Here is a 14,581-nt window from a genome sequence, read left to right as displayed (position 1 = left end):
TTAACGTCGATCGGTGATCTCGGCGTGACCATGGGAGAGATTGTTTATCTCGCCACGATATTCCTGAATCTCGCCAAGGTGCACGATAGTCTCGTCTCTAGAAAACACAGAGATCGTTGATTCTCTTTCGTCGCGTTTTCTATGGCGAAGACATTTGTTTCCTAAGTGTAGGAAATTTAAAACGAATTATTAGGTTGACAACTAAGTGATTGCGGATTTTATCATTAGGCGGTATTGTTATTTTAAATTTCCTACAATTTTAAACATTAAATCAAACATTTTAAATTTCTTATTAAAATTCATTTTAATTTTCCAACCCAATAGAATAAAGATCGAGAGGTATTTCGACCCTTGTAACTTTGCCTAGAAGCGTATTTCTTTCGCCAAGATAATATTAATATCTCGACACGGTATAGCGTTCAAACTTCCACGAAAGCGTGTATCTTTTTCAGTGGTAATATTAAGTCGTCAGGGTACACCTACGCCCTCGGGGAGAAAGGGGACGACAAGGGAAAGATCGGTACGCGTATTCACGTAGGTGAACCGCACGCACCGTGGAAAATGCAAACGCGATAAATCTTCCTTCGTATAGGACGCATAATTAGCTCGCTGCGCCCTTTGCCGACAGTTTCATCCTTCTTCTCCTTGGTAACGGGGGACGCGTTCATCGAGCAGCGTGGCGAGCGCGAAAAAATACTTCGTTCTCGTTGAAGGCAGATCGAGAGGTTGTTAGACTCGCGATAGAACGCGTACGATCTACGATTGATTGATTAATAATTGAAAATACATTCTACGTACTCGATCAACGATCCTTGCATCGACTTTCTCTCGCGATATAGCAAGCAAATGTATTAACAAACCAATATGCTTTGAGAACTCTGGCCAATTATAAAATCTTTTGTACAAATCGAGCATCTGGCCTATCGTAAGCTGATGCATGTTCAGCAGCTAGTATTTTCACTCGCGCCAAGGGCGTAAAAAAGAAGAGGAGATACGCGTAATTTATGGGGTGACCCGATAATTAAGGTCGGCATCGCGCGTCGACGCAATCGCGAATAAATCATTTCGCGACGAACGAGTCGGGCGTGGCCGTCGAGGAAGAGGGTTAATGCGGATCGCAAGGCTGCCCGCGACAATTCATTCGCTTGTTCTCTCTCGTTCCGTTTGCACCTGGTTTAACGGTACCCCGACGATTGGCCGACTCGCCGCGATTGCAGTATCACGTTCGGCCTGCGTGTTAATGCATTGTTGATGAGCGGTGCGAACGATGTCGTTCAGCTGGCTGAAGGAAACGAGCGCTGGAAGGTTACGACGTAGCGGAAATTCGTGTGTTTGTTGCGCCCTTCGTTTCTACACTTCTTTCTTTCATTTTCTACGATTATTTCTCATCTTCCCGTGGATTCCTCTGTTTCTCTTTGAGCAACCCCTATAGCGATGGATTCCATTGTTTCATATTCAATTCTCAGAGATGCTTGGTTACTCCCTTATGAGAAATGCTGATGTCTAAAATCAAAGATCATCGGAAAAATAACGTTCGAAGGAAAAAGAAAGAGAGGAACGGCAGCTATAGTTATCGCGGTGGTTACAAATGGGCGATTTCGCTGGCGCATGGAGAAAAATACGGATAATGCGCGTCGTAACAGGTGGAAACGGCGCATCTCCGGTTTCGTTGATGATGCAGTGTTCACGATACAACGCGTAATTTGGCAGCGAGCTTCGTATATTGCGGAGTAAATTACAGGTTCGTTAAATGAAACATCATTCTCGCGGGCTGGATACCGCGCAGTTTCAACTACTTATTACTATTTAATAGGATATTATGCGTCAGTATACCGGGAAAATGGATAAATTTCACCCGGCACCGATGATAAATTGTTCATTAATGAACGCTTCCGATCGTATCAATCATTCGAAGTTAATCTGCCTATAAAGTCGAATTCGAAACTATCGACAAATGTAATAACGGAAGTTCATCCGTTTATCAATAAAAGTACACATATTTAGAAGAAGAATATATAACGCAAGTACGAAATGCGATCAACGCTCGAAATCGGAAACAGTTTCGAGACTAAAACAGCTACGATTTAGCGCGATATTCTGTCGACAACGTGTCGGCAACAGAAGAGAAAAAGGTTAAACGAAATGTTGCATCCAACAGTGACATCGTATCTTCGACACGTCGATTTCTATAACCTTATCTGTAATCGAAGAAATGCACGGTCTTGGGGTAAAAGAGGCAATAAACATTAATTAGATGATGATATCGACAGATGACGGTAAACGAAACATCTGTAACACGCGGAGAGAACGAAGAAGCGAAATGAATGAACAGATCGAGCCGGCGAACTTTTGATGCCAAGCGTAAGTAGTAGCGAATTGTCTGACTTAAATTGGTTCACACGGTACGGCTAGACGTCGCTTACAGGCTTAACCTTTCCTATCTTCATCGATGAACCTATCTCGTGACAAGCAACGTCAGATTTCTCGCCGCCATCGATCTTAACCATCGATAGACACACCTCTTATTACCCGTTATTCATATTCGATACGTGAACGTCGATAATAGATTGTTCAAAGCTTCACCGATATTTAACGTCACGAATGAATATTATTCTCAGAAATCAGTCAAATAGTAAAGAACTTAAAAGATCCTTAACTTGGATCCAGCAATGAGAACAGAGTTACATTATAATTAATGAGGATAACGGTGGCCAAGGAAAGATGCACGCAAGATCGGACAGAAAAATCAGGGTTCGCGGTGGAAGTGACAAATTGAAGGGAAACACTGGCCAGAAACCAAGAGGCGGATAACCCACTTAGATAGGAGTCAATCAAAGGAATCGGACTGGCCGAAGAAACCCAAGTATCAATGTTTGTTCTCGAGGACGAGCTCGCGATAGATTGAGCTGTCACAGCGAAGATTACATTTGTCATAAGACATAACCGTCCTCTTCTGTTATAATCTATGATCGTGCCGGCGATGTCCCGGGACAAATCGTGGCGAGACGTTGCGACGTCTTTCCTTAGGCGTGGTTCACACCTACTCGAATCGCGAAGATGCTTTGTACCGCGATAAATCGATTACTACGCTCGTGTCTTTGACTAATTAGCTCGTCATAACGAGAAGTTAATGTCGATTAATTAGATACTAAGAGGCTTGTACGTGGGATCTGGATCCATTGATATCCGATCCTATGAGTTACAATGGAAATTATCTGGTCGTGAACTGAAATTAACGAAGCGACAGGTGACAGCGAAGATCGTTATCAGGCTGCGAACTTTCACGAAAATTTATGTTTTTATGTGCATAATTAACGAAACGAAACCTAGATGAAAAATAGGATTTTAATTCGCATGATTGAAATATTATGTGATAATAAAAGGAACTGAAATGGATTGTGAATGAAAAGCATCTTACCAAATAAGAAGGTTGCAGATTCGAAGATTACATACAACACTTTGAACTTCACTGAGGCACTTCAATTTTTTGCGCAATTCTCCATTAAAATTTGCGACTGGAGATCAAAGTGTTCCAAAATCACAAGTCCTACTCGTCGATCATCCGTCAAAATTATCGTTTGATCGGGGCAGCATATGAATGAGAGGGCGGTTGTGAACGAGGCCTAAATGGACGATGGAGGAGTCAGTGTTGCAAGCGAATTCCTCCGGGCTGGTTGCAAACGCGCTCATTATGCGGTGACATCTAAACGCGTCTACCGTAGGCCAACGTGGAGGATCACGCGATCGTTCTCGCAGCCGGATGTTAATTTAAGAAGGCGGCTCTTGAAGAACACGCCCCCCGCTGAAACCGAGCTGATCGAATCTCGCGTTCGACTCTGAAAAACGTCGTTTCCCATGGAACGATGGAAGCGAGGTCGAGGATTTATCACCGCTCCGGGGCCTCGCGTGACGAACGAACGAAAGCTTGCCGTGCGTCGGTGACACGCTGAAATAACGACTGACGACTCTGTCGGGTAATTGTTTCTTCCTTCGTTTCTTGCCACTTTACAACCACGGTAAATTATACGTTGCTCGTCGTTTTGTTCGTTCTAGATTACCGTGTGTTTATCCGATTCATAATCTCTTGCATGAGATCAGATTTTCAGGAGATCAGGATTATACGTGTTAATCGCTTGTTACACTACTGTTACGTGCCGATAGCTATTCATAATAAATTTACATTTAATACGCAATTAGGAGACGTTGAAAATAATACGTCTTGTTGACTCTTAGTCATCGAGTTAAATGCCGCGAGATCTTTCTTAAGTTTTTAGTTATGCAATGGGGACGTTTAACTTTCAGATACTGTTAGTAGATATCATTGAGCGAACACCGTAAGCTCATTAAGTCTTAGATGCTTTTTCCATAGCACCCTATATAAATTTCACATTTAATACGAAATGCGCTTCTACCGATCATGACGGATAGTGATGAAGTATGTTTCAGAGGATTCGAAGGCATCGCTGGGAAGACTCAATTTAAATCTTCGTCGAAGTTGAAGGGCACGTCGCTATCTTAATCATTCCCATGACATCATTGTACTTCCAGATATTGTTCGTACTTCCGCAAATTGCTATTAATCGCGGTCGATGATTAATGACGACAAGTCGCGAACCCGATATTCCTTGTCGATCGGTCGATGAATAATCGACTGGAGCGCGTTCGTTTCGCTCTATAAACCGATTATAAAAAGCGACGTTCGCGAACGATCGCGTTACTCATGTTTCTGCAGTACGCTTCTGCAGATCGCGAGAATCGAAGTATCAAAGAGCAAGAAACAGAGGAAAATGGAAATTGAAAGATTAAGTACAGCGTCGGTATCGAATCCTTTCTCGTCGTTCTACGAAAATTTCTTGCTGGAATTCGATTCGATTAGATCACGCGCAACTCGGTAAATGGATCTCGAGTATTTTGTCACCGGTCGTTGTTAATAAAACGACACGAAAAAGTGTTGTAGCTATTTTAAACATCATATTTTATGTGAAAAATGGAATTACAAAACTGCTTTCTAATTTAGCCAACATGTATACCGATCCGTGTAATGAAACGATTTGTTAAGAAAAATAATTACCTACTGCAGAGGAAAGAAGCTAATAAAAAAGGATGCAAGAGAAGCACGGAAGATCGGTCGGCCGATGAAAATCGAACGGACAAATTTCTCGATTACGCGTACGCGCTTGAGACAAGATTCTACGGTGTATCGACGGAAGCGAGCGGACACGATAGGAATCGCAGAGACGACGACGTGGGGATTGGCCAATCGCGGACGAGAAATCGACGAAACGGGGCGAGACGATGCGTCGAGTGTTGGTTCGCGGACGACCGATAATTATCGAGAAAACGCGTAACGCCCAGTCGATGATTAATTGAATATTAACGACACCAGTGTTGCTCGCTGTAATTAGGTTTTGAGAGCAACTTGTTCGTTCGACGACGTTGAGAAACGATTTTTAAGGTCGCGAGCGCCGAATGAAAATCACCGAATTGGATACTTTGTCGCGACACCTAAGATTCTCCGGGTGAAATTTTCGTGGCGACGTTCGGCAATTTGTCACGAAACATCAGCGACCCCGCCTCGAGCGAGGAGGAGATAACCGGTGGCAAAAAATTCCCATTAACACCTAACAAATTGCAGACAGAAAGGGGCCGATCGAAGCGAAACAAAAAATAGGCAAAATCGAGACTCGTTAGCGGCTCGTTAGCGAAACGATAACGCAGTCCTCGCTGAAGAAAATTGGATAAGAGAACGGATAAACCGTAGCGAACCAGTGAGTCACTTTCAGTCGATACAAGCTTTGCAACGATACCGTGTGAAACTGGAAGAACATCGATTCGATATACGTATTACACAGTATACAAGGTTGGCAGTAATCGTTCGTGGTGGATCGACGAAAGCCAGGTAACGCAGAAATTTCGGGGTAAGCTTAAAGGTCGTTCTCGCATCGAGACCGCCGTCACACGGTGGCAAATTACGTCGACCGATTTCACGGCGGCCACCTCTTAAATGTCGGTCGTCAACTGACAGGCTAACGATCACGTGGCCGAATTGATGACTACCGTTACCTTAATCACAGGTCGGCAATCGCGGCTAACAAGTTAAGGATCGGGCCTGTGTAGTCGCGTGTTGTAACTACACGAGGCCATCGATCAGATCACGTACACTCCTTTCGACCCGACTCATCCTTCCAACGTTCTATGATCTCCGATTATTGGAAATTCGATCGCGATAATAAGCAAAAGATTCAAGGTATATGTTTAGCGGAATTTTTTCCCACCTTCGCCTCGTATCTCGTCGGTCAAAATTTCCAAAATTTCAAATTAAAAAAAAAAAGATAGTCTGTCGGTACGACTCTGGTTCTTATAATTAAACGTCTTAGTCAATACGTCGATGACACCCGGTGCACCGCTAATGTCGTCGTTAAAGTATCCTATTGAATGGATCACACGTAACCGATGCAGTCGCGTCTTACGCTCCCTCGGTCGCGTTTGTTCGACGTGATCGGCGCAAACGAGGAGATGTTCCTGTCGGATCGAGCGTTTATCTCCGATCTGTCGATCCTGCGTGCACGCTCGCTTCGCTATGCCGAACGTTCAACACGACTGTCCCCTTTCTCCTTCGCTCTTCTCCACGCGATTCCTCGTGGCAAATCACGTTCGCTATTTGCTTTCCTAGATGTTCCCTTTGTGAACAATTTCAACCGTTCAGACGTTGTAAATAATTGTAGGGATTAAAGCAAATTGAAAAATGGAGAAAGTTAACGTCAAAATTGAATTATAGAGGTAGTAGCCGTACAAATGTACTTTCGTATTCTAAATGCCTGAGGTTCCAGAGAGCCTAATCAACCAACAAAACCGAGGGGTACCAAAATGAATCAGAGTCCCTGGAGACTCGCGACAAAACGAATTTCATCACCGCCAGTTATTAATTCCCGGTGCTGTGTTTTTCTTGGACAAGGCGCTCGCATGCCATAAATATGACAGCCATAAAATTCGACCGGTCACGTTCCACGGTTTTTCTCTCTGCCACGTTCTGTCAGCCTCCAAGGGCTCGAACGATAATTTTTCTCTGCGTTACGCAGTTTATAACAATCTATAATGCTCCTACGGCTAGAATTAATCTTCGTGCTATACCTACGATCGATAGGAGATTAAATAGTTCGTCGTTTTTTGGTAACCGACTCGCGATCGTTTATTGCACGTCGACTACTCTGCCTTTTACTTGGACGATACAACCTTTGAAATATCACCTAAGACAATTGCGAGAATTTCTCAGTCGTCTGAAATACTTCTCCTCGTAGAATGAAAAATCTCCTGTGTAATTACATGCTTGTAATTATACGGTATAATTATTTCCTTCCTCTATGCGATACATAAAAGAAACATATTTTCCGCTAAATGTCTGTCAGTCTTCGAAATTCATAGACCGAGCGTGTCGGATTTTCTCGACATCGCAACGTTTACAAATAAAATCCCGCTATCAAACGGTTGCACCGCGGCAGTCCGAGACTCGGCCACGAAATCGCCATCGAAATGGACGCGAGCAGATCCATCAATCCGCGAGTCAGTCGATCGATCCTATCGATCCGCTTGTCGAGGCGCGTAGGTACGCGCCAGCTCGAGCAAAGTACCGGGATTCCTGTCTCCCGACCACCGGACGCGATTCCCCTGGTTGTCGCGGACAAACGCGAGTGCGAGCACCCGCTCATCCGGATTACCCGAGGATACTTTCCCACGGGTTTTTCACGGACGACCTTTTTCCACAGCCAGCGACGTCCACTCTCCCTGATGACTCTCGCGCTTCCACTATCTCGATCGAGCATCTACGATAGCGATTGAATATTGTTGCTTCCGAGAAACCATCCTGAAGGATTCCGGGAAATTGCGAGACTTATTGCGAATGGATAGAGAGACCGTGACGTGGAAATTGCCGGTAGAATACCGTCAAGATTCCCCGGAGGATCGTTAAGGAATATCACGAGCCGTGACGAAGTATTTATTTACAGATGTCAACCCCTTTTTCTTTCATCGTGCAACCTAATTTCTCGGCCGTATGCTCATTCCGAAATAAGACACGTATCATCGACGACGTTACAGAAAAGGTATAAATAATACTAATATCGAGGTTCTTCGTTCGGGACACAGAGTCTGCGAAAGGAAACCACCGATTGGGCATTAATTCGCGATGTAGCCTAATTAAAGCCACCTAAATCTCTCCCACCGTATCGCATCGATGCCCGGTGATCTTTTATACATCGGGTCGGGTCGGCGAAGAATTCATGTTTTGCGCGTGTAACGAAGCGATCGTGGAAGGTAAAACGACTAGACGGAGAGTCGACGCCCGATCCTCGGGATGAATATGAAGCCATAGATTATTCGTTTGCACTCATCAATCTGCACCTTTTTCTCCCGGGTTGTGCGGGGGGAACGACGAGGCGGGGTCTACGTGATCGGACGTTCCGTGGCTCCGATCCGCCAGGAACCGGCGATATTAACCCATTAACGTCTATAAATCGTCGCCGATGGAGCGTGAGTCGCCTGCAGAGAGCGTTTCGCGACGCGCATTTCCAATGCCGAATATCACGTGGTCCGACCTCGCGACGAGGAGTCAGGAGGTGGCAGAGGCGGCGACGGCGGCGGCGGTGCGACGAGGGCGGAAGAAAAACAGTCGCGTGCGCGCGACAGGGAGAGATAGCCTGTGAACCCACGTAAAACAAGCTGGAGGAGAACGCGTCACGTCTGCGGAACCGCTGCGGAAATGCCAGCTCGTGACTCCTCGGACGTCACGTGCCACGGTACCGTGCCTCGAGCTCCGTCCACCATTATTTCCCTTTCGCCTTCTCATTACCAACATTCAGCCAGCGGGCGACGCTTTCGATCGCGCCTCGACCTCGCCAGGAACGCGTTCTCAAGCGGCAGCGGCTTATTCATCAAGTTTGATAAGGGTTGAAAAGTAAAGGAGATCTTTTGGTATTAAAGATGAATCTAATCATTTACCATAAAGTGATTCTAATTAGTTTTCCAATTATTTCGAAGTAAACGAAAGAACGAATAAAAAAAAAAAAAGTGCAGTTGACCAGTTTGGCTTCTAAGAGGCTTATACGTGAGAGAGATTCAAGGTTCCGCGTAAACGTGGCTTTGTAAACGCATACGTGTGAGTGAGTGTCCATCCGCAAGTGGCGCGCGTGCTCGCAATTGAATTAGTGGCTAGAGCTGGTTAGAGTCAATTAGAATTCTTCCGCGATACAAATTGATTTTGATCGCGCGCAGGAACGACGGCTCGCGCATAATGTTCAATACGTCGTAAATAATTTCGACTACGCAACAGCCGCCTTGCAAAATAGAATAAACATCGTACGAGCTACGCGTTACGAACAGATTTCAAAGATCTAATCAAACGGCACGGAGACTAAGTCGAATTTAATTGGCCATCGTATTTGCATGAAATTGGTACTTGCTCGGAGGGTGTGTCCGAGGGATCTGCAGAAATTTCTCGCGAACGATTCTAATTGATACGTTTCAGGAAAATCCGCGCGTTGCCATTCGTGCGCCAGGTGAAATGAATTATCGCCAACAATTATCATCGAGTGAAATATACGACGGAGGAGGTCAGCCGAGGTGAGCCTCGTGACAACCTACGATTATTTCCAAGCGCACGGTCTTCTAAACGTAAAGACGGAAGAGGCGCGCGCACGATGGAAAGTGAGAAACACCGTAATTATCGTGGTCGTTCGGTTTCGATCGGGAGGAACCCTGACGCCAACCATTCAACGGCTCGTAGCTATTTTCTGCGTTACTTACATTCCTTCGATCGGCTGAAGGTAATACTTGACTCAAACGTTCTTCGATATGCGAAAAGTTCGCAACGATAAGATGCCAGCTCCAATATGTAAATTATATTTATTGCGAGAGAAAGAAAGATACATGGTATATATATAGTAGAATGAGTAAAGATATAATTGCTTCTTATTGTTAGTCAAATAGTAATAAAGAAATCGATATAAAAAAAAGGGGAATACTTAGTTTCTCCGGTTCTGTAAGTATTCGCTTTGAAAGGTTCTACAATTCACAGATTACAAAAATCGAGACTCATCAGCTCATAAATCCTGTTGGCGCCGCAGCATCGAGCTACGGCACCGTCGATCGACGTATAAACGAATTTTCAAGAGAACATTCAAAACGACGACGGTGTGATTAATCGTCGGGGGGATACGCGTGGATTAATTAGCGCATCCGATGAGCGACAGCTCGTCGAGTGCTAAGAGAAGCGTGTGTGCTCAGAGGTGTTATTAATTGATCACGGACAGCCGCTAATTGTGACTCTATCGTGGCTGAAAGCGATCCGAGCACGCGCGTTTTCGGTGATTTACGAGTAACCGCGGTTTCACGAACGCCGCCGAAAATTCGTCTGGCGCTTCGCAGTCTGCTCGCTTTGTCGTTACGTCGGCCACGAGCGCACGCTCTCTCATCCTTCACCTTCCTTCCTCGATTTCGTTCCTACGCTTGATTGCGGGTGACAGGTGAAACGTTTCTCCGATGAGATAGTCATCCTTGACGATGTTCGAACGCTTAGTAGTTATAGATACTATCGCTGATAAGAAACAGGAATAACGTGAAAATGGTTGCGTGAATACGCTCGATGGCGTTCTCCTAAAAGTGAGAGCTTGAAAAGGCTGAGACTATAAAGGTACAGGTATTCGTTGCATCGTTGCCGAATCGAGTTCGTTCTTAGTTGTCACTTTCGAAGAATCATTGGCACTAACCTATGCGCATCCGCAATTAACTAACTCGATACCAGGATAATGACGCATGCCGAAAAGCTTGTTCGAAAGCTTTCGAATTTCTACGTCATTTGAACTCCACGATGTTATGAAATTTTTATCGTTGATCGACAGGACGTCGATGAAAGAAAGGAGTACCGGTAATGCACGGGAAATAACAAAATAAAGAAAGAGTCGCGCCGTTTGCGTATAATGGAGCGGCGTTTTCGCGGTCGCGCAACCAATACGTCGTAACGTGTAACGACCGCCGTGTAACACCGCGCTCTTAAAGATAATGAGCGGTGTGATTGATCGTAAAGGTAATGACCATGGAAGCACGCCAGGCCCTGGACCAAGAGGAAAAAACTTGGCCCGACTCTGGTGCGATTTCCAAAACTCCGCGGGAGGTGCTCCCGTTACTTGGTTTTATTTTACCCGGGACCAGCCATTCGACGATAAAAACCGACTGGAAGGAGCATTGTTTATATCCCCGTTAGCAACGTCAGCTCCATCGTAGCTCCACGGAATTCGTTCACAGAGGGATGGGACAGTTTGTCGTACCGTATTTAATAGGCTTCGACGACCGATTATCGTTTAACAGGACCGAAGTAAAAAGATAGACGCGATGAATAGTTGCGTTTCAAATTAGAATACCTTCGAGGCTAGTTATTTCAAAGAATTTTAAATTGCAAATGTCGATTGTTATTCATAGCCAGCTGATAGGATACCTTCGAATCGCTAAGATATTAACTTCTAAACATTTAATCCAAAATGAAAAATGAGAAACAATGGTAGAAATGAAAACTCTATCGTTGTTTAATTATCGATAGAATAGTTCATGGTATCTGACGTACGTGCCGAAGAAAAAATAACAAACTCGAGTTATCCAGTCTAGTTGTGTAGAAACAGAACTAGACTCCTATGCACGCTGTTTAAGAAAATATCTCATCGTTTCTGAAACGGTGTTTACATAACGCTTTTTTCTCGCCTCTACTCAACACCCCGTATAATTACAACGGATACAAGTTCATTGGAAAGGAACACGGTCTCGTTCAAAGAGAAATCTCCCTCTGGTCTACGTTTCATTAAAAATCACTGCTACTAATGAATGGGTAGAATCGGTTTCCCGTCTCACCGGTTCGAGAGTCATTTCGAAGCCATTACGCTGGTAAAGCGTCGATAATGGCCAAGCAAGGCACGGACGGTCACACAACGGACGTTCGAACGGATATTAGGTGAAAAACAGATCGGTCCGTTTGAAGATCATTAGTTAACGGCTGTTACTTATCAAACGGAGAATATTGAATATATATACACAGTTATACAAGTAATTTCTAGAGCGGAGACTTGTAGAAATATAGCAGCGAAGACTACCGTCGACTTCGATCAGGATACGATTCGGAAAAATACGTCAGGAATAATTTCTTATTTTTTCCTTGCAAAGAGATAGAAATTTCAAAGGTGGAAAAGTACAGGGGTAGTTGCAGGCGGTAGCAAAGTACCGGGCGGGGGTTGATGCAAGCGCAAAAGGAGGATAAGTAGAAGGCAGCCCGGCTGACTATAACGTAGGAGATTTCAGCAGAATTCATGGTTGCTTGATTACAAGTAATAAACCGAGCGTTAGGACAAGATTTATGAGCATCTCCGGGCACCTATAGTCCCTGATCGCCACCCTGGGGCCTTGTTTCTGTTGTTCTTTTGCCGCTCGCGGCCGAACCGGCCCTCTTCTCCACACACCGTGCTCGAATCACGCGCGAGTACCAACGAGATTCGATTTCTTGGTCGAAAACGGGTTCTGATTTCTTTCATCGACAAAGTGAAATTTTTTAGAAGCATCACTGATCGAACAATAATAGTTTCTATTTCATTTTCTATAACTTCGTTTCAAGATCGATCGAAGAATTTTCCACGAAAGGAGCAACCACCGCTTATCGCCGAATCTCCCAACGAACGACGAACACCAGAAAGCGGACTCGCTCTGAAATTTCTATAACAGCGGGCAACGTGGCGGCAACGAGAGCCATCAATCCGCGTCTACCGGTCCACCCACGAGCGAGCATCGAAGAAACGCACAAGCGGCGATCGTCTTACGATCGAAACTCCGGTAGGCAACGCGCGCGATGCATCATCCGTTTATCGTATCACCGGGAGCCGGGTGCTCAGGAAAGTCTGATTCTCGTGTACTTTTACGTGCTGTTGCACGGATTCGTCATTAGTTTATCTCGCACGATTCTCACGGGCGAGGGCGTATCAGCCGCCGAGCCTATACCGATTATTCTTCGGGACGCCTAGCTTCGTTTTGCGATAGCCTCGACACGTTCTACTTTATCAGGAACGAAAAAGCCGCGCCGTCGCGGCGGTTCGGCCTCTTCTCGCTCGTTAGCGACTACGAGCCAGATAGTCTCTGAGGAAACTAAGGATAGTTCTCCTTTGTTCCGAGTTAACTTATGGGGATCGTCGACTTTCTGTTCTCTATGCGATCTACTTAGATAGATACGGCAGAGACTCGATCTTCATTCCTATCGTTGGTATCGAAACGTAAGTAACGTTAAGAAGGTTGGAAGATTAGAACGCTTAGGTTGCAGATGTGTCTTGTTACTATATGATTCTAAATATTCTTTCTGGTTACCTAAATTTTTTGTCCCTTGTTACATCCCTGTTGCCCTTCGATGCTCGTCAATTGTGTGTTCTCGCCATTACCATCACCCTCCTATTCTAGAATCTCTTATTCTAGGAAAACCTAGAAGATAATTCATCCACATCGATAAACTTTCGAAACATTTTCAAAAGTTCTTCATTTCCGCGTCTATTTATTCGCACGAATGAGACAACACGCGATTGCTTCGTTCTTATTTACGAGGATAATAACGATTTCCGAGTCGATACGTACACGAATCACAAATATCGAGAGGATAGTCTGGGATCCTGCGAGTTGGGCTACGTTTGCTTGGGTGGCCATCGCTATTCTCCACCAGCGAAGTAAGCCGTGCGCGCAACGACGTTGTAAATTGACGCGTTTACCGATAAACTGGCGTGTAGCGAATGAACTGCGAATTAATCAGCCGTCGGAGTGGGGCCGCGGGCTACGACATCGTAAACGGGACGGGGGAATATGTTTTATTCAAATTACGGTACAGGTGGACCCGTGCGCTCTGCCCAATGATCAGTAGGGATCTTTATCAACTGATCGCTTTGGATCACTGTGATCAACACTGGTAAATTATACTTTTCGTCGGGATTTGTGGAAAAGTAATCCCCCAGGAGAAATTACGAGACGCCTGGAGTGATCTGAGAAGGCAAATGGAGCTATTGACTTTTCGTAATGTATTTCAGCTTCAGAACAGAATATTATACAATTAAACAAAAAGTGTATTTAAGATGGATTAAAATAAAGATCGAATGCTCCTTAAGTAAAGCGAGATATCCTCTTCTTGGTCTGCTACTTATTGAAAAGTTATTGCCATCGAGCACCTATAGTTAACGTGTACTCGATCGATTTCTGGAGCACATGACAGACATACGATCTTCAATAAGTATTATTTAGCGATACCGTGAATTGCATGCGGGTATCTTCGAAATTCGCGGTTATTTTTCCGTACGGACATACGAAACGGACGCTCGCGGGTCTGTTTCGAAACAACCAGTTCCACCGAAACGTCCGTATTTACGCGACGATGCTTCAGGAAATGCGAGGTACGTATTTAGCGGGCCGATTACCACCAGGAAGTTTCGAGCCCTTGGGTGGTCGTGACCGAGTGCGTCGTTCGAAATTCTGATAAACGATTGAGAACGAGCCTACGGATCATCGAGAACCTCTGTTCCAT

At 44.9% G+C, this 14,581-nt stretch overlaps 1 protein-coding gene across 8 annotated transcripts in view; it reads right to left on the bottom strand.

The window, feature by feature from the left end:
* LOC139997945 (uncharacterized) overlaps nucleotides 1–14,581 on the bottom strand; it is a 281,403-nt gene that overhangs the window by 92,841 nt on the left and 173,981 nt on the right. The window lies entirely within an intron of this gene.

This window comes from Bombus fervidus, chromosome 2 (genome assembly GCF_041682495.2).
Source record: "Bombus fervidus isolate BK054 chromosome 2, iyBomFerv1, whole genome shotgun sequence".
Lineage (NCBI taxonomy): Eukaryota > Metazoa > Arthropoda > Insecta > Hymenoptera > Apidae > Bombus > Bombus fervidus.
Note: the sequence above shows the minus strand (reverse complement) of the source record. Positions and strands in the feature narration are given on the sequence as shown.